Below are 23,259 nucleotides of genomic sequence, written 5' to 3'. Positions count from 1 at the left end.
GGGGGACACACACACGAACACACACACACATATATATACACGATGGGCATCTTTCAGTTTCCATCTACCAAATCCACTCACAAGGCTTTGGTCTGCTCGAGGGTATAGCAGAAGCCACTTGCCCAAGGTGCCATGCAGTGAGACCGAACCCGGAACCCTGTGGTTGGTAAGCAAGCTACTTACATATTTCTTTACTACATACAAGGGGCTAAACACAGAGGGGACAAACAAGGACAGATACATGGATTAAGTCGATTATATTGACCCCAGTGCGTAACTGGTACTTATTTAATCGATCCTGAAAGGATGAAAGACAAAGTCAACCTCGGCGGAATTTGAACTCAGAACATAGCGGCAGACGAAATACTGCTAAGCATTTCGCCCGGCGTGCTAACGTTTCTGCCAGATCGCCACCCTCGCTACTTACCACACAGCCACCCCTGCTTTGTACATAAATTTATAACACAGCTTACTTATTGAGTGATTAAGAAGTCTGAATTTCTAAATCTCTACATGCCTGTCTGTGGAATATTATATCTACTGAAATGATATTGTTTGCAATGAAAGAATCAGAAATTGAAAATTTCAAGACAACAATATAATACCAAAAATAATGGAACATCAATCAAAAGAATTCTTGGAGTTTTAAAGAACTCCAGATTCCAATGTCTAATTGGTATTTGCATTGTAAAGGGTCTACTTTATTTCAGAAAACTAGTTTAATTTTTTCTTTCCTGATTTTCATACATTCAAAACAAAATCTTAACCTTTAAATTCTAAATTAATACATCTTTGCTTTTCTTCAAACAATAACGAAACATTGTTTCCTTAGACAAAAGGATATAATTGTAGCTGTGTGCATTTTTTGAAAGCACTTTGTGCGTGTCTATATGTATGTCTATATATATATATATATACACACATATATACATACATATATACACACACACACACACACAAATACATACATATATATATACTTGTATACATGAATGTATATTTGTATGTGCATAATTCAAACTATATATATAGTGGCAAAAGATATCAAAAGGAAAAACTTTGTGCATACAAGTGAGCAATAAAAAACTAATTATAACACAAAAGATATAATTGTGTATTTATGTGTGTGTGTGTGTGTGTGAGTATCAGTGTCTGTATATAATTTAAACAATGCACATATATAAAAATATTAACAGAACAACAATGCATGTATAAATGAGCAATAAAAAGTAATAATGTTTTTTTAACTGATATAAAAGTATAAAAGTGTGTGCATATGTGTGTGTGTGTGTGTGTGTGTGTGTGTGTGTGCATATGTGTGTGTGTGTGAGTTCATTCCAAGCAAAGGCATCTATTTGCAGTGATGCACATGTTCACATGTATCACTTATCAAAGGCTGAAAGAGAGATTCAACTTCAAGGAAAATCATGTAAACTCTTCTTCAACCATTTTTTTTTTTTTACTTGCAAAATAAAAGCAAGTGATAAGAATAATGTGGATCTATAAAAATCCACAGAGCAAATATTCAACAAACTATTTATACATTAAATATATTGAAATAATATGCATTATACATATCTTTAACAACTTAAAATAGAATGTATAAATATAGGTGCAGGAGTAGAATGTATAAATATGGCTCTGGGTTCAGTCCCACTGAGTGGCACCTTGGGCAAGTGTATTCTACTATAGTCTCAGGCCTACCAAAGAAGCCTTGTGAGTGGATTTGGCAGACGGAAACTGAAAGAAGCCTGTCGTATATATATATATATATATATACATATATGTATTTGCATGTGTCTGTGTTTGTTCTTGCACCATCACTTGACAACTGATGTTGGTGTGTTTATGTCCCTGTAACTTAGCGATTCGGCAAAAGAGACCAATAGAATAAGTACTAGGCTTACAAAGAATAAGTCATGGGGTGTCAATTTGTTTGACTAAAGGCGGCGCTCCAGCATGGCCACAGTCAAATGACTGAAACAAGTTAAAGAAAATTAAAAGAATATCTATCTACATATATATTCTTTTACTTGTTTCAGTCGTTTTGACTGTGGCCATGCTGGAGCACCATCTTTTAGTTGAACAGAACTTATTCTTTGTAAGCTTAGTACTTATTTTATCAGTTTCTTTTACTGAACTGTTAAGTTATGGGGGACATAAACACACCAACATCGGTTGTCATGGGTGGGTTTGTGTTTTGGTTAAGTCAGACTCTTTGGGCAGCATTAGGAAAAGGGTGGAAGATTCTTTATATCTTTTTTTTTTGGAGGTGGAAATAGCACAGAAGTAAGTCCAAGACATTCCAATTTAAGAGAGAATTTAATAAAAGATTATATAAATAAAACAAAGTTGTGTGTGTGCGTGCGTATGTGAGAGTGTGTATGTGCATGTGGAAGGGGGCTGGTGACCTTGATGTGTGAGTGTGTGCATGTGTGGGTGTGTGGATGGTGTGATGTGGTGTGGTATGGTGGTGTGGTGGGTGGTGTGTGTTCAAAATTATAGAAAAATAAAGATGAAGATAGGTGTAGGAACAACAAGTAAGTGTATTAGTTTGACGCTTGGGAAAAATGGAAAAGTCTTTTACATTTCGAGCTTACATGCATACACACATACATATAAAGACACACACACACACACACCATCATCATTCTATGTTCATTTTCCATATTGTCATGGATTGGACTGTTCAGCAGGATCCAATAAACCATAAGACAGTATTCTGCTCCCATATTTTAGTTTTGGCAAGGGTTCTATCACTGAATGTCCTTCTTAACATTCTTATTCATTTGGGACGAGAATTTGGCAGGTTTGATAATTGTTAAGAAATCCCCCTTTGCATGAAACCATTGGTATCCTTGTTAACCCACAAATAAAGAATATTTATCCACCAATACAGTATTGGATCCTTGTTCTCACTGTTCGATACGAGTATATATGTACCTATATATATTGTTATTTTTTCTCTTTGCCTACGTAAGTTGTTGAGTATTGTTGTCTGGGACATTTTCTTATGGTAGAGAAATAGCTAGTTTTGACTGCTATTTCTAAATTTCAGTATGCGGTGAAGCAAATTTTTTGCTGAACCCTAATTATAATTATACTCATAATTATAAAAAATTTTGTGTATGTTTTTATTGGCTAAACTGGCAAAACGATCATTCTGAAATATAACAATATATATATATAATTTAACCTTTAAAGGTATTTTTTAATATGCTGGCCATTGATAAAATTGTTTTTAGAAAAAAAATTTTATCCTACATTAGATACATATATATATATATATAAAGGTAAAGACCCCCTTCGGTCATGAATGACCATGGGATTGCACCTAGAAAGTTACCTTCCTAGATACAAGTCCGGGCAAGGTTGTCTATGGAAGGCCAGCAGTCGCCCATGCATACCGGCCTCCCCTCTCCACGCCACCAGTGTTATCCAAGGGAAAGACAAAGGTCGATACAGCTTGGCACCAGTGACGTCGCAACTCATTTCTACAGCTGAGTGAACTGGAGCAACGTGAAATAAAGTGCCTTGCTCGAGAACACAACACGCAGCCCGGTCCGGGATTCGAGCTCACAACCTCACGATCGTAAGCTTGACGCTCTAACCACTGAGCCATGCACACATACTGAAGGCTTAATATACACACACATGTATATACTTCATAGTTTGTGTAAATAATATTTATGAGAATTATACTTCTGCACTTTTTCAAAACCATATGTTTATCTCTTACGTAATTATCTACTACCTTTTATCATTCCTTGTATAACTTGGGTTGTACTTTATGATGTTGCCTTGGAAGCAGCATCCCCAGTTATTTTGTTCAGTACACACACACGCACACAGCAATGTTTATATTAGTGATTGTGGTATCGTTGATAAAATCTGTGAACCTTATATCTCTGTGTGGCTTCTAACAGTGTGTTTGTTTTGATCACTGATCTGTGAACTTAGAAACACGGCTCCAAAACATATCCTCCAACCAATCTCCCGATTCAGCTGCATAACAACTCCAACCTTACATAAATCATCTTAGAATTCTGGCTCCAAAACAGCAGAAATTCAAATTAGTGCCTCACCTATCAACACATCTACAGTTTCCTTTCTTAGCAGAAGCACCAGATAACATCAAATACATGTTTCCATCGTATTTAGCAACATAAATGTATCTCACAAACACAGCAATATGCACAAATACTAGAAATTTTGCATTTTATCTTTGTTTACAATGTACATAAAAGAGAGAAATGATAACAGAACCAGGCTTAAACATGTTTTACTTCGGGAAAGTATATTTGGCCAACACAAAGGAAAGAACAACAACAAGGTATCAAGAATCAGTTATGAATTACGTCAGTCTTGCTTGGACCCTAATCTCTTCACAAGAAATCAAAACAAAATATCATCATTGTCTTTCATTTAAAGTGATTGTAACTAAAACCTTCCATTGAAATTCCAAAACACCAGCTTAAAACTGACAAACATATTTCAATAAATTTTTCATTCTTTTCAAAATTAATCAAAGGCAGAAATAGAGTAAGAAAAGGTTAAAATATGAAACAGCTACTTTTCCTGTCGAAACATCCATACTGACATATATTCATGGTTAACATATCTCTAAGAATGGTCATTAAGAAGTTCACTTTGCTATCGCTGGTTTTGGGTTTAGCCCCACTGTGCTGCACCTTGGGTAAGGGTCTTCTACTATAGCCCCAGGCCGACCAATGCCTCGTGGATGGATTTGATAGACAGACACTTTGTACTTGACTTTGTGTTTGTTCTCAGTCACAGTTTGACATCCCATCCTGTATTGGTTTGTTTATGTTCCTGTAAATTAGCAGTTTGGTAAAAGAAACCAACAGAATAAGTACCAGACTTAAAAACAAGTGCAGGGGTTGAGTTGTTTGGCTGAACCCATAAAAATTGTGCCCCAGCATGGCTGCAGTTTAGTTACTGGAACAATGCAACCGAAAAAACACCAATAAATATGAGATGATAAAAGTAACTGGGAATTAATGATGTCAGTTGATAGAAGCAGGAGAAATGATTGTATTGCATTTAGACATGAGCTGCAATTGTATGCAGAATGTGAAGTGCAAAAGTACCAAAAAGCACAGACAGCTAAAGGCATTTGTAACAAAGGAAGAGATTAAATCAAATATGTGGGGTTCATTGTTGAGATCACACACAACAACATTGGGGATACATTGTATAGAGAGAGACCAGCCATGCAACTTGCAACACTCGACTGTATGAAGCACCTTTTATATAGTTTTGCATAGTATATTGTCAACCTTGGAGATCTTTGAAAGTTCATGCTTTTTTCCTCCTCACTGGTCCATAAAAAAGAATATCTAAAGGAATTCAAATGAACAGGTGAGAATAATGTTGAATGTTGTTGACTGTAATACTCTACAGTCTACAGTTGGATGGAACTTACACTCGCCTCCTTATGAGAGCTCAAAATCTCTTGTGGAAGTGTCATCCAACCAAAGTACAAATATATGGGAAATTACCACCTGTATCATCTCTTGTGAAAGGTAGAAGAGTCCAGTTTGCTGGACATTGTTGTAGAGCTGAAAACGAGGTAATTTCTACTCTTCTCCTCTGGAAGCCATCTGCTCGCGATACCAGAGGGCGCATACTCTCCTACCCTGATGTAATCTCCAGGGATACAGGCATCCAGCAACGGGACTTCCGCAATGCTATGATGGACCGTGAAGTCTGGTGTAACATAGTAAATTCCATTGTCTCAACCATGGTCGAACAATGAATGAATGACAAGGTTAGAGGAAATCTAATGAATGAAGAAAGATTAAAAAGTCTAAATTTAAATCCCTTCATACAGGCAATAACAATATGTAAAAGAAATAATTTTGGTCACTAAAACACTCTACAACAAGTGAAAGGAAAATGAAACACCTGCCCCTCGCTCCCTTGAAAAATCCTGCAACTGAGGATGGAATCATAATTAGTACTTAATCAACCTTGTTTAATTAGTGAAGCCACCTGTCCCAATGGTTAGGGTGTTGCAGCTACCATTTTTACAATTCCTGGATTGAGTGGTCTGTAGTGCTTTTGAGCAAAACACTTCATTTCACAATGTCTATTCATGTGTAAATGAGTCACCCTATGACAGACTGGTATCCTATCCAGGGGGAAATGTTTTAATCTCGGTCACCAGGAAAGCAGATAACCGGCCCTGTGAATCCTAGGACTATTAACAGTAATGACTAAAGATTGACGATAATGGTATTTTCTTTATCAGTCTATTAAAATTATTCAAATGAAATCCCAAGATAATTACAACTACTATCCATAAACAGTTTCTGGTTATGATCCCCTATTAACACAACTTCTACATCAATGGCTTCATTATAGTAAAACACAAACTAGTTTCCATTGCCTGAGCCTAATAAATATGTTGTTCTGTTCTTCTCTTATCTTAAATTTTCTAACATTTTCTGAAACTTTCTCCCCATTCTGTGGTAGTAATTAAATCATTTCATTGATTCTTCTCATGCCACCATCTTTATTTTCCTCATGTGATTTTGCCATAATTTTCTTAATATGATTAAAACCAAGAAAGCTACAACTAAAATTCTCATTATGATTAAATTATTCAACACAATCTATATTTCTAGAGCATATCTATGCAACATATTAATTAAACCAAAATCAAATAAATAAATAAATAAAATCTAAATCAAAGAATTTTTGTTAAACACTACAAACAGAATGGTACCAAGTCAAACAATATTCTTCTTACTCATGCATAGATTTTCATTAGCAATCTACTTGATTGATTTAAAAAAAAAAATCTATATTTAAATTAAATATAATTAAGAATAGGAGGAAATTATCAGTCTTTTTTTATTATTTCATTAACAAAAAAAAAAAAGTTTCAAGTTGGTTCTGAAATTTTGGTAGAATTCAGAATAAATGCTGTAGCTGTGAATTTTCATGGTTTTTATGAAAGATTTCATTTTTAAGTCACAACATAAGTCAACTGCTCAGTCCAGAAGAAAATACCTAAAAATGAAGGAAATACCTAAAAATTCCAATGTTTATTGTGTATTTACTTATGGCCAAATTGTGGAAATTGGCAGTAATGCAGAAAATGGAAACTGAAAGACGCCCTGTGTGTGTGTTTGTTTGCATTTCTTTGAAAATTGCTGGGCCACAAGCAGTGACATTGTCATTTCTCCAGTTGATAAACTGAGCACTATTTTGCACTCACAATGATGCATTGAGCAAATTATTCTTCATTTGAGGAAGGGTTAATAACCAGAAAGGGCATCTAGCCGTAAAGTAATGTCTCAGTAATATACAGGGTCTCCCAGAAGTCGCACACCATGCTGGTTTTCATTAAAAATTATTCACGCAATTCATTTTACGTTTATAACTGATGCATTTTTTATTGCAGAGGCTGCTCAATTTGAGCATTTGTTATGATTATTTTCAATAAAGTGTTTTTGAAATCAATAAGGGTGTACTTTTTTTTATAAAACCAGGGTGGTGCACGACTTCTGGAGCACCCTGTGTGTGTGTATGTGTGTGTGTATATATATATATATATATATATATATATATCACTATGTAAAAAAGTGTGTTATTGTCTGGGAGATCTTTATGGTAACAGAAAAGACATTTTAACTCCTATTTTAAAATTCAGTGAGTGGCGAAGCAATTAGCTGACCACTGATTATAATTATGTTTATAATTATAGAATATTTGTATATATATATATATAATATATATATATATATATATATATATTATATATATATATATATATCTATATATATATATATATTATATATATATATATAATATATATATATATATATATATATATATATATATATCATCATCATTTAGCATCCGCTTTCCATGCTAGCATGGGTTGGACTAATATATATATATATATATAAGTGTTAAGGTATGGAGTTGATAAGATCTGGGCTACATATAGGAGTAGAACCTCAGATGTGGTAAATATTCAAGTCAGGTGTATACCGCAGGCTACTCTTCAGGGCAAAGATATCTTGATTAAATGAAGGTTTACATCGTTGCAAGGAGGTACGTGTTAACACATGGAAGATTCAGAATCAGAATGTGTAGAAAGAACAGGAATGGAGAATATAAATGTAGAGAGAAATTAGGGTTACGAAAAAGAAAAAGGAAAAAATAAGACAACATAAGAGAGTGAGAAGAATGAGGAATTTAAGCAAGGTTATTTGACTAGAAATATTCAACAGAGCTATTTTGGCCAAATCACAGAAATTAGCAAGGGGAGTGGTATTTGAAAAGAAAGATGTGGAGAGAAGAGGGTGGGGAAATATTTTTGGTCAAGCCAGGAGAAAAAATTATTCATGAAGAAAGCAAGAGAGAATGGAGAAGAATCGTGGTGGCTACTACTAGCTTTCAATTAAGAAATGTATATTGTGTGTGGTGAACATGTTTACAGTATGAAGTAGTAGTATGAAGCATGTTGGCGTATGTACTTGTAAGTTTACGAAGCGGGAAGAGGCAGATATATATATATATATATATATAAATATATAAAAAGAAGCAAAAAACGTTGAAGGAATATATCATTAATTCTTTAACATTATTCCATAGATTTATTCAATTTTCACATTTATTAGTCAACGAGAGGTGCAGGCATGGCAATGTGGTGAAGAGGCTTATTTTGAAAAGCAAATGGTTTTAAAAGTGAGTTTCTTAATCATAGAGTTGTTCAATGTTTGCTGTTGTTGTTAGCTCCAAGTTAAGATTGATTAAAGACGTTCCAGCCTTGACCATCCCGTCTTTCTGTATGTTCATGGCTACATTATCCAATGTGCACTTCCTTTAGTGTGGGCTGAGATTTAGCTGATTTAGCTGCTATGTCAAGCAGAGAGGTTTCCCTCACTAAGAGTGATTTGATTGGTGATGACAGAAGCCATATAAAACTGTAAGAGTCTTGATTACAATTTTATTGAAACAAAGAACCTTTCATTTCTTGGAGTACGTAAGACTTTAGATTTAGAATGGTTTGGTTCAGGGAAATCTTAATATTTTTATCTTTAAATACCTGGGAAAGATTGAAGTCATATCAGTTCTGAAGTAGCTATTTGGACTGGTTTCTCTGCAATACCTAAGTTTACTAGTCTAAACCTCTACTATATATTTGTTTCAAATTTTGGCACAAGGCCAGCAATTTTGGGGAAGGGGATAAGTTGATTACATTGACCCCCAGAACACAACTGGTACTTATTTTATTGACTCCAAAAGGATAAAAGATGAAGTCACCCTTAGTGGGAATTGAACTCAGAATATAGACAGACAAAATACCACTAAGCATTTTGCATAGTGTACTAACGATTCTGCCAGTTTGCCACCTCAGACCTCTCCTGTATATTGATTTAATTTTGCATTTGAACAATATTAATAAAGGAATCAACACACACACACACACGCACGCGCACATGGAATCACACACACATATGGAATAACACACACACACATCCTGGCATTCAGCAGATTGAGAAATCTCTTCTTTTACATTATTAAAGCAATGGAAAGACTGAAAGCAAACATCATTTATTGCGAAAACTAGACTGAAACACATCCATAGAATGTCATTTAAAAAAAATGCAATTTGTGTTATCATTGCAAACTTATTTTATTAGTTACAACTAACCTTAGAATTTCCTCAGTTGATGTTAAATAAAGTCAGACGTCAACAACAAGACATTCGCTCAAGATATTTTAGATTAGCTGACCTCGCAGATAACTTAACAAAATAAAATTCTAAATGTTTTACTGGGCTTTTGAAATCCAGAAACCAACCAAACGAAATGAAGTTAAATTACACAAAAATGTACTGAAATAGTTTGTTTGATTTGTAATATTTCCAATATGCTGAAATTTGTATCTTTTACTTGTTTCCGTCATTGGAGTGTGGCCATGCTAGCTTACCACCATGAAGAAATTTTAGTCGAATGAATTGACCCCAGTACTATATTTTAAAGTCTGGTACTAAATTATATCAGTCTGTTTTGCCAAAATGCTAAGTTATGGGGACATAAGCACACTAACACTACTTGTCAAGCAATGGTGGGAAACATATATAGACAAAAAGACACACACATGATGATGATGATGATCATCATCATCAACAACAACAAATTCATCATCGTTTAATGTCTGTTGTCTATGCTGGCATGGGTTGGACAGTTTGATCAGGGCTGGCACACTGGAAGGCTGCACAAGACTCCAGTCTGATTCGGCATGGTTTCTATGGCTGGATGCTCTTCCTAATGCCAACTACTTCAAGAGTATAGATATCATCATCATCATCATCATTTAACGTCCATGTTCCATGCTAGCATGGGTGGAATGGTACAACAAGAGATGGCCAAGCTGAAGCCTGCACCAGACTTCCATGATGTTAGGCAGGATTTTTACAGCTGGATGCCCTTCCTAACACCAACCATTCAGCAGAGTGGACTTAGTGCTTTTTGTGGCGAAGTGAGAAGTGCATTTTACATGGCACAAGCACAGGCGAGGTCAGTTTTGGCAAGGTTTTACAGCTGGATGCCCTTCTGAACACCAACCACTTTACAGTGTGGACTGGGTGCTTTTTAAGTGGTACCTGCACTGAAGGATCATCAAGTACTTACAGGGTCACCAAGACAAAAACTTTTAAGAAGGGAGGGGGCACTGGAGGAGGTGATGAGGAAAAGGTTATAGTGAGACAGATACAGGTGTCTTGCCGAAGAAGTACAAGTTACCTGGTCAGAGAGAGAAAGATCAGGAATGAAGACAGAAACAGGTGTGCTACCGCAAAGAAAATACACAATTGACAACCTGAGAGAAGAGGAGAAAGAAAGAGAGAGAGTGAGAGAGAGTGGGAGACAGCAGGATAGAGATGGTGGCAAAATGCTGAGCATACTCACAAGGAACGGGGATCAGAATATAAATGGGATGGTTGAGTAAAGGAAGAGAGAGATATAGCTGATGGCAAGTACCAGGGCATACCCTTGAGGTTCAAATGCCATAATATAAGTGACAGGATATTGCAAAGGGAGTGTGATTAAAGATTGCAAGTGAGTGATGGAAGACCTGGGTATATATAGAGTTGGGGGGAGGGGCTACCGGATTGCAATGAGATATATATATATATATATATATATATACATACATACATACAAGAGTTAAGGAATGGAGTAGATAAGATGCAGGAAACATATGTTTCATAGTGAGTGGAACTTTGGAACTGGTAAATATCCAGGTGAAGTGTATGCTACAGGCTACTCTTCAGGCCAAGGATATCTTAATTTACCACTTCTGAGGTTCCGCTTGCTATGAAATATACGTAGCCTGGATCTTGTCTAGTCCATTCCTTAACTCTTGTATTCTTATTCACATACCTGGCAACCCTGGTGGCCTACTGTGAAATATAAAAAGATCTTTTGTCAATTTATTGAACTTCGATAAGAAAAAAATCCACAACCTTCTGTCTCAATAAACCACTGTTGTTCCTGAAAGTTGTTTTGTATATTTACTATGGATTGCTTGAAGGTAACTTTCTTCCAACACCCAGAACTATATATATGATGGGTTTCTTTCAGTCTCTGTCTACCAAATCTATTCACAAGGTTTTGTTTGACTTGGGGCTATATTAGAAGACACTTGCCACACAGTGGGACTGAACCCAGAACCATGTGGTTAGGAAACAAGCTTCTTACCGTACAACCACACCTGCACATACATACTGTTATACTTTTGAATCATTTGGAAAATATTAAAATTATTTGTAATTATATCTCAGTTTAAATAAATATTGGATTCATCCCAATGAAAGACAAAATTACAGAAGTAATCTTCTGAGGAAAATAAGATTCAACAAAAAAACCGAAAGTTGTTTTCTAAATCTAACAACTGAAACCAAATCTCTCCCCCACCCCTTCAACATTATTCTATCAGTAAAACATTTATCAAATATTTTAACTACCATTAGAGCTTTCAAATTACAAATCTAGCTAATTTAAAAAAATAATTTTTGTAATCAAAGACAAATATAAAATTTATCCTCATAACCATATCTCAAAAAAATAATAAAAATAGATAAAAAATTAAAAAATGACTGTCAAAAATAATTATTTTAATGTTATATATAACACACACACACGCATATATATACACACATACATATATATATACACACACACATATATATATACACACACACATATATATATAGACACACACACACACATATATATACACACATACATATATATATACACACACACACACACACACATGCACACACACACACATATATATATATACACACACACACACACATATATATCTATACACACACACACACATATAAATATATATACATATATGTATATTACACACACACACACACATAGACTGAAGACATTGAAATTAATGAACAATAATAAGCCATGCAAAATATTTTATTGGAGAGCTAATTGTCAGGAATGCAAAGCAACAAAAATGGTAATTCCAAAAAAGCAATAAGATATGAGAATTATTATACAAGACAGGTAAAAATAATAATAAAAAAAAATGACTTTTATGCTTAATTACTTCTAAATAAGTACTGAAATATATCATAATACTTAATGTTTTTAGAAATGTATTTTAATAAATACCGTTGAGCTAAATTAAAAAATCTTATTTAGACACTGTTAAGTAATTTTACTGAATATATTTTAGTATTGTGGAGGCGCAATGGCCTAGTGGTTAGGGCAGCGGAATCGCGGTCACAGGATCACTGTTTCGATTCCCAGACCGGGCGTTGTGAGTGTTTATTGAGCGAAAACACTTAAAAGCTCCATGAGGCTCCGGCAGGGGGTGGTGATCCCTGCTGTACTCTTTCACCACTCTTTCTTCTATTGGCCTACTCGCTTAGCCAGTGGGGTGGCGTCATTCGAAGGCTAAAACAATGCGAACGCATTGTGACCAGCAATGTGTAACAACATCTGATGGTCTGGTCGGTCATGTGATCACGTGATATTTTAGTATTACTGGTAAGGAAGTAAGCAACTGACCTACCAAGTGGCCTGGTACTCGACTGTAAATTATTCAAGTGTATATAGACACCATTCGAGTGTGATCGTTACCAGCATCGCCTTACTGGCACCTGTGCTGGTGGCATGTGTAAAAGATTCGAGCGAGGTCGTTGTCAGTGCCGCCTGACTGGCCCTTGTGCTGGTGGCACGTAAAAGCACCCACTACACTCTCAGAGTGGTTGGCGTTAGGAAGGGCATCTGGCTGTAGAAACTCTGCCAGATTAAGATTGAAGCCTGGTGCAGCCATCTGGTTCGCCAGCCCTCAGTCAAATCGTCCAACCCATGCTAGCATGGAAGGCGGATGTTAAAGGATGATGATGATGATGATATAAGACCAAAAGCAAATTGGAGGATATTCATTCCTTAATTCTTTAATTCTTTTACTTTCAGTCATTTGACTGTGGCCATGCTGGATCACTGCCTTGAAGAGTTTATTTTTAATCGAATAAATCAACCCTAGGACTTATTTCTTAAGCCTAGTACTTATTCTATCAGTCTCGTTTGCTGAACTGCTAAGTTACAGGGACATAAACATTCCAACACAGTTTGTCAAGCAGTAATGGGGCAACAAATAATGGGGGAGGGCGACAAACATAGACAAATAGACACACTCACACACGAGTTGTCAATGCAAGTGAAATCACAGTCATGGCTGTTGTTGGTGCCATGTAAATGACACCCGTGAAATTGTAATTGTGGATATTGATGGTAGTATGATCTTTGAATGTTGGGCCCCACGGAGGTCAGAGACAAGGTGATGAAGCATGATCTTTGAATGTTGAGCCTCACAGAGGTGATGACAAGGACCGAGACCTTGGCAATATGCTGTGTTTGAGAAGACTCATCAAAACCAAGCAGAACTGTAGTCATGGCCATTACAGGTGTCATGTAAATGGCACCTGTGCTGGTGGCACATAAAAAGCACCCATTACACTCTCGGAGTGGTTGGCATTAGGAAGGGCATCAAGCCGTAGAAACCAAGCTAAATCAGACTGGAACCTGGTGCAGCTCTCCAGCTTACCAGTTCCACTCAAACCGTCTAACCCATGCCAGCATAGAAAATGGACATGAAATGATGATGATGATGATATATGTGATGGGTGGCAAGCTGGCAGAATCGTTAGCACTCTGGGTGAAATGCTTAGCAGTATTTTGTCTGCCGTAACATTTTGATTTCAAATTCCGTCAAGGTCGACTTTACCTTTCATCCTTTTGGGGTCGATAAATTAAGTATCAGTTATGTACTGGGGTTGATAGATTAAGTACCAGTTATGCACTCGGGTTGATATAATCAACTGAATCCCTTTGACTGTCCTTCTTTGTCCCCTCCATGTTTAGCCCCCTGTGGGCACTAAAGAAATAGATATATATGATGGGTTTCAGTTAGTTTTTGCCTCCTTAATCCACTTACAAGGCTGCGGTTGACCTGAGGCTTAAGAAAAGACACTTGCTCAAGGTGTCACACAGTGGGACTGAACCCGGAACCCTGTGGTTAGGAAGCGAGGTTAACTGTTTATGCTATCCCATTTGAGACAATAATTCATCAGTGCATGAATGTATGTGAATGCGTGGTATGTGTGTATGTGTGTGTAAAAGATAGAAAAAAAAACCAAATTGTATAAAAGAACTTACCTTGGTCCACTGTTTATAAAGTAATATATGACCAGCTTGGATACTGTAAATTTAAAGACGGCATCTTGATGTTTGTCTTATATATCACCACAGTTAAGGACTGAGGTTAGATAGCTGGTATGTGCAAGTTGCATGGAGGTACCCAATCAGTTTACTTCTTCCTTTAAATTCTTTAGATTGTTGTTGGGATAAAATGCATCTACAATAAAGAAAAACAAATATAAAATAATGAGGTTATCAATACAAAATTTTAGCTAAAATACAATAAATTAGATATTTTTAATTACTATTTAATTTTTGTATTTGGTTTGGAAAATTCTTGATGTGAAACTGGGAGGGTTATTATACTAATAATACACACACACTGGTTCTCTTTCACTTCTTTTATTATTACTCAACTAGCTGGTTAATTAGTGTGTGTGTGTGTGTCTTTATTGAGTAAAGAGTGGCTATAAGAGGAATCCAGGTGTGCAGGTATGGAGATAGTGATGCAAATATATGAATGAAACTACTTGGGTTAGATATAGAAAATATACATAAATGTATACATGTAAACAGAGAGAAAGCAGAGACTTACAATTTTCAGATGATGAATATTCATATATATATATAATATATATATATATATATATATATATATATATATATATATATATATATAAATGTATATTCTGTTGTGTCTGGGGGGAGTCATTTTCTTTTTGTGCATTATAATTTAACACACTCACCGGGAAAATTTCCTCTTATTTTTATTTATATTTTTATAAATAAAAAATAAGAAATAAGTGGAAATTTTACTGGTGAGAGTGTTACATTATAAGGCACAAAAAGAAAATGACTCTCCCCAGACACAACAGAATATGTTTCAACACATGAACTCATATAAAGAATCTTGCAAACCAAATCCAAAAATGAAATATAAATGTATAGATATATACATTTATATATATATATGAATATATATTAATAAAACAAACTTACACAGGGTACAAAAACACAGAAACATAAGGGGGAGAAAGTATGATGTTACAAGCCTGACAGCTGTTTCTGGGGGCTCAGAGTTACTTCATAATGTTGGCAGATGTAGTTCACAAAAATATGCAACCAGTAGTGGAAGCATATAAACATTGGATAAATCCAGCCTCCATCTGCAGGGTGGAGAGATAAATATACCTTTCTAACCCATACCTGGAAGCCAATTTGAAAACCTCCATTCCAGTGGTTCTCTACCCTTTTAATACCTGGGCTGGATCCAAAACCTGAATATTTTTAGGGGGCTGCATCAAAAAAAGTAAAACGCAAGTCAATTAAAGAAAAAATTATTGTATTTATGAAGGGAAGACCATCAGGGGCCACTGGAAGCATGCTTGAAGGACACATGTTGGCCTGGGATCTGTGCTTGAGAACCATTGTTCTATGTTAGAAATAGTTCCTAAAACTATGTCTGAAAAATAAGATTGGACAGTCATGGATAGAAGTCTTTGATTATAGATGTGCTTGATCAGAATTGACCTGGGGCTAAATAACAACAACAAAACATTTCTTATAAACTTTTCCTAATGAACAACCTAGACACTAATTGAGAAACAACAAACGATCAATCATAATCAGTTAATGAGTCATATGGAAGAGAGTTCATTTATTTTTCAACCACAAAATTACAGCCAATTACAATCTAGACAGGAGCAGCTAATGAAACGTTTATGACTCAGGGTCTGTGACGAAGACCAAAACTGGCAGCAGGGCATCAAGGAAGGGATGAAGAGGTGTGAAATAAATAATCGCCATCATCAAATCCTTATATATAAAGGTTTATGAATTAGGTAGAAGGCCAGTAATTTTGAAGGGAAGGGTAAAGTGATACCACAAACCCCAATACTTAACTGGAACTTTATCAACCCTAAAAGAATGAAGGGTAAATATGACCTTGGTGTAATTTGAACTTGGCACTTAAAAAACCAGAGCAAATTTTTTTGATGCTTTACTGATTCTGCCAGTTCGAGAAAATGAATGTTTAAGAAATGAAGTTCAGGCAAAAATAAATTATCATGAAAATTGATTATGTTCTTTAGGCAAATATCTTGAAATGAGATATCAAGTTTTTATTGTGTTATAAGGAAACGTTCCCTCTTTAGAGATCAAACACAAAGTTTATGCTGACAAACAACTAAATTATTTTACAAAATTGATTTTGCAATAGCAAGAATTTGTTTCCTTAATTTTGCTGAAGGACAGCATCAATACAAGTAATCTGTAACAACCATTTGTGATATTAACGGTATACAATGCCGATGGTACTAGTTTCGTAAAAGTATAGTTTTTGTGGTACTAATTTTGTGAAAGACAGGTATGGTGCAGGCATGGCTGTATGGTTAAGAAGTTCACTTGCTAACTGCATGGTTTCAGGTTCAGTTCCAATGTGTGGTACCTTAGTCAGGCACCTTGGGTAAGTGTCTTCTACTATAGCTTTGGGCTAACCAAAGCCTTGTTAGTGGATTTGGTAGATGGAAACTGAAATAAGACTGTCGTATATGTATATATGTATATATATATATAATATATATATATATATATATAATATATATATATATATGTTGATTCGCTAGCTTCTGCACGCATTTTTTTCTCTCCTTGTTTCTTTTCTGTGTATCTTTCTGTTGAAGAGCGTAGGCTCGAAACATAAAAGACTTGTTTTATTTATATTCCTGAGCACCATACTAATACAATTGTTTGTTTGTATTCCACCTGCCTTCGTCTTTTGTTTATTTTCATAAAGCTTCCCGTTATATATATATATGTATGTATGTATTTGTGTGTCTGTGTTTGTCTCCACACCATCACTTGACAATTGATGCTGGTGTGTTTATGTCCCTGTTACTTGGTTTGGCAAAAGGGACTGATAGAATAAGTACTAGGTTTACAAAGAATAAGTCCTGGCGTCGATTTGTTCGACTAAAGGTGGTACTCCAGCATAGCCACAGTCAAATGACTGAAACTTGTGTGTGCATATATAGCTGAATATGTACATGTGGTGCATTTGTGGTGTATTTAATTTTGTTGAACCAACAGCAGGGAGGCACTGAAAAAGTGTTAGTAAAAAAAGGGAGGCAGCAATAGTAAAAAACAAAAAGGGTGAAGAACTGTTGCTGCTTCCCTTGTTAATAACAAATTTTTTTCAAACCTACTGGCTAATTGTGACACCAGTGACTTTCTCCATCAATAGTAGCTAAAGTTGTCTAAGCATGGTGTTGCTAGTGGATGTCTTCTACTGATGAGACACAAATATGCAGAAATCTGGCTTTAGCAATTCCACTACTGCTGCTGGATACTTTTCATCTGCTACATATGTACTTCTGTTTCTTTTAATACTATATGTCTATACAAAATGCTTTCTCAAGAAGAATACTGCAGTGTTGTAGCTTTCTACAGTATATAAATGTTAAATAAATTATACAAAATCTTATATATTTTATAGCCAGAGTTTAGTAGCCATGATACCATTTTCAGAATTACTTTTTAACAAAGAACATGCAATTTGATATTTTGGGGATTCAAACCATATTACATTTGATTTAGATGTCTTACTCTAATTTTACACAAAAGCTTCCATATATCTTTCTGGTTGATGCCAGATCCGTCTGACTGGCTCTCATGCCGGTGGCATGTAAAAAGCACTATCTGAATGTGATTGATGCCAGGACAGCCTGAATGGCCCCTGTGCTGGTGGCACATAAAAAGCACTCTCCGAATGTGGTTGATGTCAGTACCCCCTGACTGGCTCCCATGCTGGTGGCACGTAAAAAGCACTATCCAAACATAATAGATGCCAGGCCCACCTGACTGGCTCCTGTGCAGGTGGCAAGTAAAAAGCACTCACTACATTCTCGGAGTGGCTGGCATTAGGAAGGGCATCCAGCTGTAGAAACTTTGCCAGATCAGATTGGAGCCTGGTTCAGCCCCCTGGCTTGCCAGACCTCAATCAAACCATCCAACCCATGCCAACATGGAAAATGGACGTTAAACGATGATGCTGATGATTGTACTTCTTACTTTTTAATGATTTAGACAGGGAGTAGGACCATGGCCCCTGACCATTGCAGGCTTTTTGTGACTGATGATATGATATTGGTGATGTTTACTCTTCTTGTCTGTAAATTAACAGGAGTAAGGAATTGTAGGTGAGGTGACATGGTAAGAGGGTGTTGAAGAGAATACCAAGATTGGGCAAAAGTTGAGTGTCAAGACAAAGATCATGAAATTGATGATGATAGACAAAAAGCATAGTTGGTAGATTTGTCACAGTAAGAACCATTTCAGACCCATTCAGCCTGAAGAATTAGAAAAACCAGGCAAGAAAATGAGAAACAAAAGCAAAAGGAACAACAAACTCCAGTTTGCAGAGTGCCATCAGTTAAAACTCTGGGAATGGCAGAAGATATTGCTTTGTGACCAATCTCACAGGTAAGCAAGTGAACACCTGGTGCCTTAAAAATAGCAATCAGTACTAACACTTCATCTTCATGTGATGAAGGAGAAATAATGGTTGCTCAGGAAACAGTTCAAGAACAAAGAGGTAAAAAAGAAAAAAAAAATCTGAACAAAAATAAATAAAGCTTACGTAAAACAATTAAAGGAGGAACAACTTCCACAAAACAATGAATATGTCCCTTCTCAGAAACAGAAAAACAAAGATGAGAATGAACAAAGAATGAATATTCACTGTCCTTTGAAAACAACACTGATAACTTATAGATAAAAACCACACATCTGTGGCAGCATGAATATTGTGATGGAGTAAAAATAACACAGGTGCAGTTAGGTTTGGAGTAAAGGAAATGCAAAACATTGTTTATAAATGATAAGGTACCATAACAAACTAAAACAGTCCTACTCAAAAAATGTTGGTGTTCTTTCTTTTTTTTTTAGATTAACAGATTAAAAAAATGTTAACCGATACTTTTGTGTACTCAAGACAATACAAACAATGGTAAGTAGGCAGTGATGTAATGGTTTCTACTAATCTGACCCAGCAAGTAATTTTTCATGTTTATTTCCTTTTAATTATATTTTATTTTAATTATTGTGTATTTTATTGTGCTTTTATTCACCGTTACTTTTGTCTTTGTCTAACTTATTTGTCTCTTCTCCACATATTTTCATTTGTAAACACTTGAGTTAACGGTGCTTTGCATTTTCTGTGTCTCTATGAGCCCCTATCACTAGTGAAGATTATTATTATTATTATTATTATTATTATTAAAGCAGTGAGCTGGCAGAATTGTTTGCACGTTGGGCAAAATGCTTAGTGGCACTTCGTCTGTCCTTATGTTCTTGTGTTCAAATTCTGCTATGGTCAGCTTTGCCTTTCATTCTTTCGGGGTTGATAAAATAAGTACCAGCTGAACACTGGGGTTGATGTAATCAATTTACTCCTCCTACAAAATTATTGGCCTTGTGCCAAAATGTGAAACCATCATCATCATTATTATATTATTATTATTATTATTATTTAAGATGGTGAACTGGCAGAACTGATAGCATGTTTTGTGCATTTTTTTAATGTTCTGAGTTCAAATTTTACTGAGGTCAACCTTGCCCTTTATCCTTTTGGTGTTGATAAAAGAAAATTCCCAATGAAGCACTGGGGTCAAAGTAATCGACTAATCCCCTCTCACAAATTTCAGGCCTTGCACTTATAGTGAAGCCCCCATTCCAAGATCAGTAAGCACAAGTTTAATTGTTGCAAGTCACGATATGCCTACCCAAGTGAAACTGAGTTCTGGAACTGCCATTAATTCACCCCACCCCCTACCCCACTGACCCAATGAACCAAACTACATAACTTCTTCCTGTACCATGCTTGTCTCTCCCCCACCATTCCTGCAGTCAAACGCCCCCCACTTCCTTTTGCATACTTGTGGACTCCCTGCTCACACACTCTTTGCAATCCTTTACCTCTCCACTAACACTGACCTCCCTTGCACCTTGAGGACACACCCTGGCATTCATTGCCAAAATCTGTCCTACTTGTTCTCTGTGTCTCTCCCTCTGACTGAGGTAACCTCCACAACAAGACACCTGTTTCTGTCCCTTTATTGTAGTTTAACCTCTTATCACCTGGAACAAAACCAGCCCACTCAATACCACTTCCACTCTCAGTTGAGATCTTTGTCTTGCAATGCACCTGGTAACCCTGTCAGTGCTGGTGCCACATAAATGGTACCCATTACACTCTGTAAAGTGGCTGGCATTAGAGAGGGCATCCAGCTGTAGAAACCATGCCAAAGCAGACAGTAGAGCTTGGGTGCAGTCTTCTGGTTTACCAGTTCTGTCAAACCATCCAACCCATGCCAGTATGGAAGACAGAGGTTAACTCTTTAGCATCTAAACCAGTCATATCCAGCCCCAAATATTCTACCCATCAATGTTCAAACTGGCCAAATCTGGCTCCGTACACCTACCCTACAATGTCATTCTAAAACTAAGCAATCATATCATCAAATACTTGAAGCTACAAATTAATTTATAATTAATTCAAAACAATGTGAATAAATAAGCATTTAAAAGAGTAATCTTAATGCTAAAAGGTTAAATGATGATGATAATGATGTACGTATGATCTATTTATGTCTGTGTTATATACCCACACATGTATACACCCAAATACATATTTTGCAATAAATTACTCTAATAACAAAACAACAAACATTCTTACCCAATTGTTGACTGGTTTCCTCAATAAGTCTTATAAATAATACACAAAGCTTGTTTCATAAGTTACCACAAACAAGTTCTCTATCAAACTGCGTATGTTAAACACAATTAAAACAAAAATCAGTTTACGAGATCATTGTGAGATAAAGAACTGCACTTAAAAGCAAAGTGCTCTTGAGTTGATCTTAACGTAGTTGTTAGTCTCCTCCTAACACCATCTGTTATTATCTCCTATCTTTCTACTTATGTTGTTTTTAGAATCTATTTATCAACGACAGTTCTTCGGTTGCACATGTGCTTCTGTTTTGAATACATTGATTTGTGGGGGATTGTTTATTAAATATCATAAAGATTCCAACATTTCGTTTAATTCTGTAGAAGAGGAAAAAAAAATGAATGGGAAAGTGAAAAAAAAAAAAAGCTCACTCATTTGATTCAGAATGATGTCTGTCTATGGTTTCCAAGAGATGAATTATTAGTGAACATACTACTTTCATCTTTTCTAGCAATTTACCTCTATCTCTCCTCTTTCATCTCTTTCTACTCTCTCTCTCTCTCTGTAATCTCTTACATTCTCTATTCCTCCCCCTTCACCACTTGTGCTTTTTCTGTCTTTCACTCTTTATATCTCTCCTCCCCTCTCTTTCCCATCTCTTTTTTTCTCTCTATCGCTCGTCCTTCATCCCTTATGCTTTCTATCTCTGCCTGCTTCGTTTCTCTTTCTCCTCTACTTCATATCTCTCCCTGTCTTTCACCCTTCATCTCCCTCTCTTCCTCTCTCTCACTACCTCCATCACTTGTGTTCTCTGTCTCTTCCCTCTCTCATTTCTCTCTCTCTTCCACTTCACATCTCCATCTTTCGCCATCTCTCTCACTCTCTCTCTCTCATCAAAGAAAGACCCAACCCCACAACCAATAACAAATTCATTTCTTTATAACTTTGATATTTACTTTTATTACCACTTTCTTTCACATTAATAAGAAAACTTCTCCATTTCTCCTGACGAACCTTGATCTTCGGGTCATCACAGCTTATACTGTCACCTACTCCATGGAATCTAGCACAGCTATATTTCTGATTATTCATCTACTAGCAAAAGGGAGAGAGAAAAGAAGGAGAGAGAGAGAGAGAGAGGGGGGGGGACCCTACTCCAGCTATTTGCACTGGCTACACTGTATTAACAGCAACCTTCGTCCATTGATCTTAAGTCTCGTTCACCTTCACACCTTGTTTTATTTCAAATTGGTCTTTCAAATATGAAACACCATGCAGGCATGTTTCTGTCCATTCTCTCTCTCTCCCTCTCTTTCTCCCTATAAGCAATAAATAATTTACTGGTAATGAGATACTTTCACTGAACTTCTGCAATTCACACACACTTGCACTTGACTTAATGGTTAGGGTATTGCACTCACGATTGCTATATCATGGGTTCGATTCCTGGACTGGGCAGCACATTATGTTCTTGAGCAAAACACATTATTTCAAATTGCTCCAGTCCACTCAGCTGTAAACGGACCACCCTGTGACAGAATAGTCTTCCAATCAGGGAGAATGTCGGTCTGCTTACCTCGCCAGTGAGGTGGCATCATTTGAAAGCTAAAACAATGTGAAGTGCATTGTGGCCAGCGATGTATAACATCCAATATTCTGGTTGCCACTGTGAGACTCACACATACACATGCTCACACATTATGTGCTTGTGTGTATATTATATGTATATATGTAAATATGTGTGGAGGCGCAATGGCCTAGTGGTTAGGGCTGCGGACTCGTGGTCGTAGGATCGCGGTTTCGATTCCCAGA

The 23,259-nt window shown here is 36.2% G+C and overlaps 1 protein-coding gene across 5 annotated transcripts in view; it reads right to left on the bottom strand.

The window, feature by feature from the left end:
- The window catches only part of LOC115232327 (protocadherin Fat 4-like), a 648,900-nt gene that overhangs the window by 255,654 nt on the left and 369,987 nt on the right, over positions 1-23,259 (bottom strand). For all 5 annotated transcript variants that reach the window (XM_036508327.1, XM_036508328.1, XM_036508334.1 and 2 more), the window contains exon 5: positions 14,739-14,937. The gene's annotated coding sequence lies outside the window, so the exon portion shown is untranslated. The remainder of the gene's footprint in view (positions 1-14,738; positions 14,938-23,259) is intronic.

This window comes from Octopus sinensis, linkage group LG1 (assembly GCF_006345805.1).
Source record: "Octopus sinensis linkage group LG1, ASM634580v1, whole genome shotgun sequence".
In the NCBI taxonomy this organism is placed as follows: Eukaryota; Metazoa; Mollusca; class Cephalopoda; order Octopoda; family Octopodidae; genus Octopus; species Octopus sinensis.
Note: the sequence above shows the minus strand (reverse complement) of the source record. Positions and strands in the feature narration are given on the sequence as shown.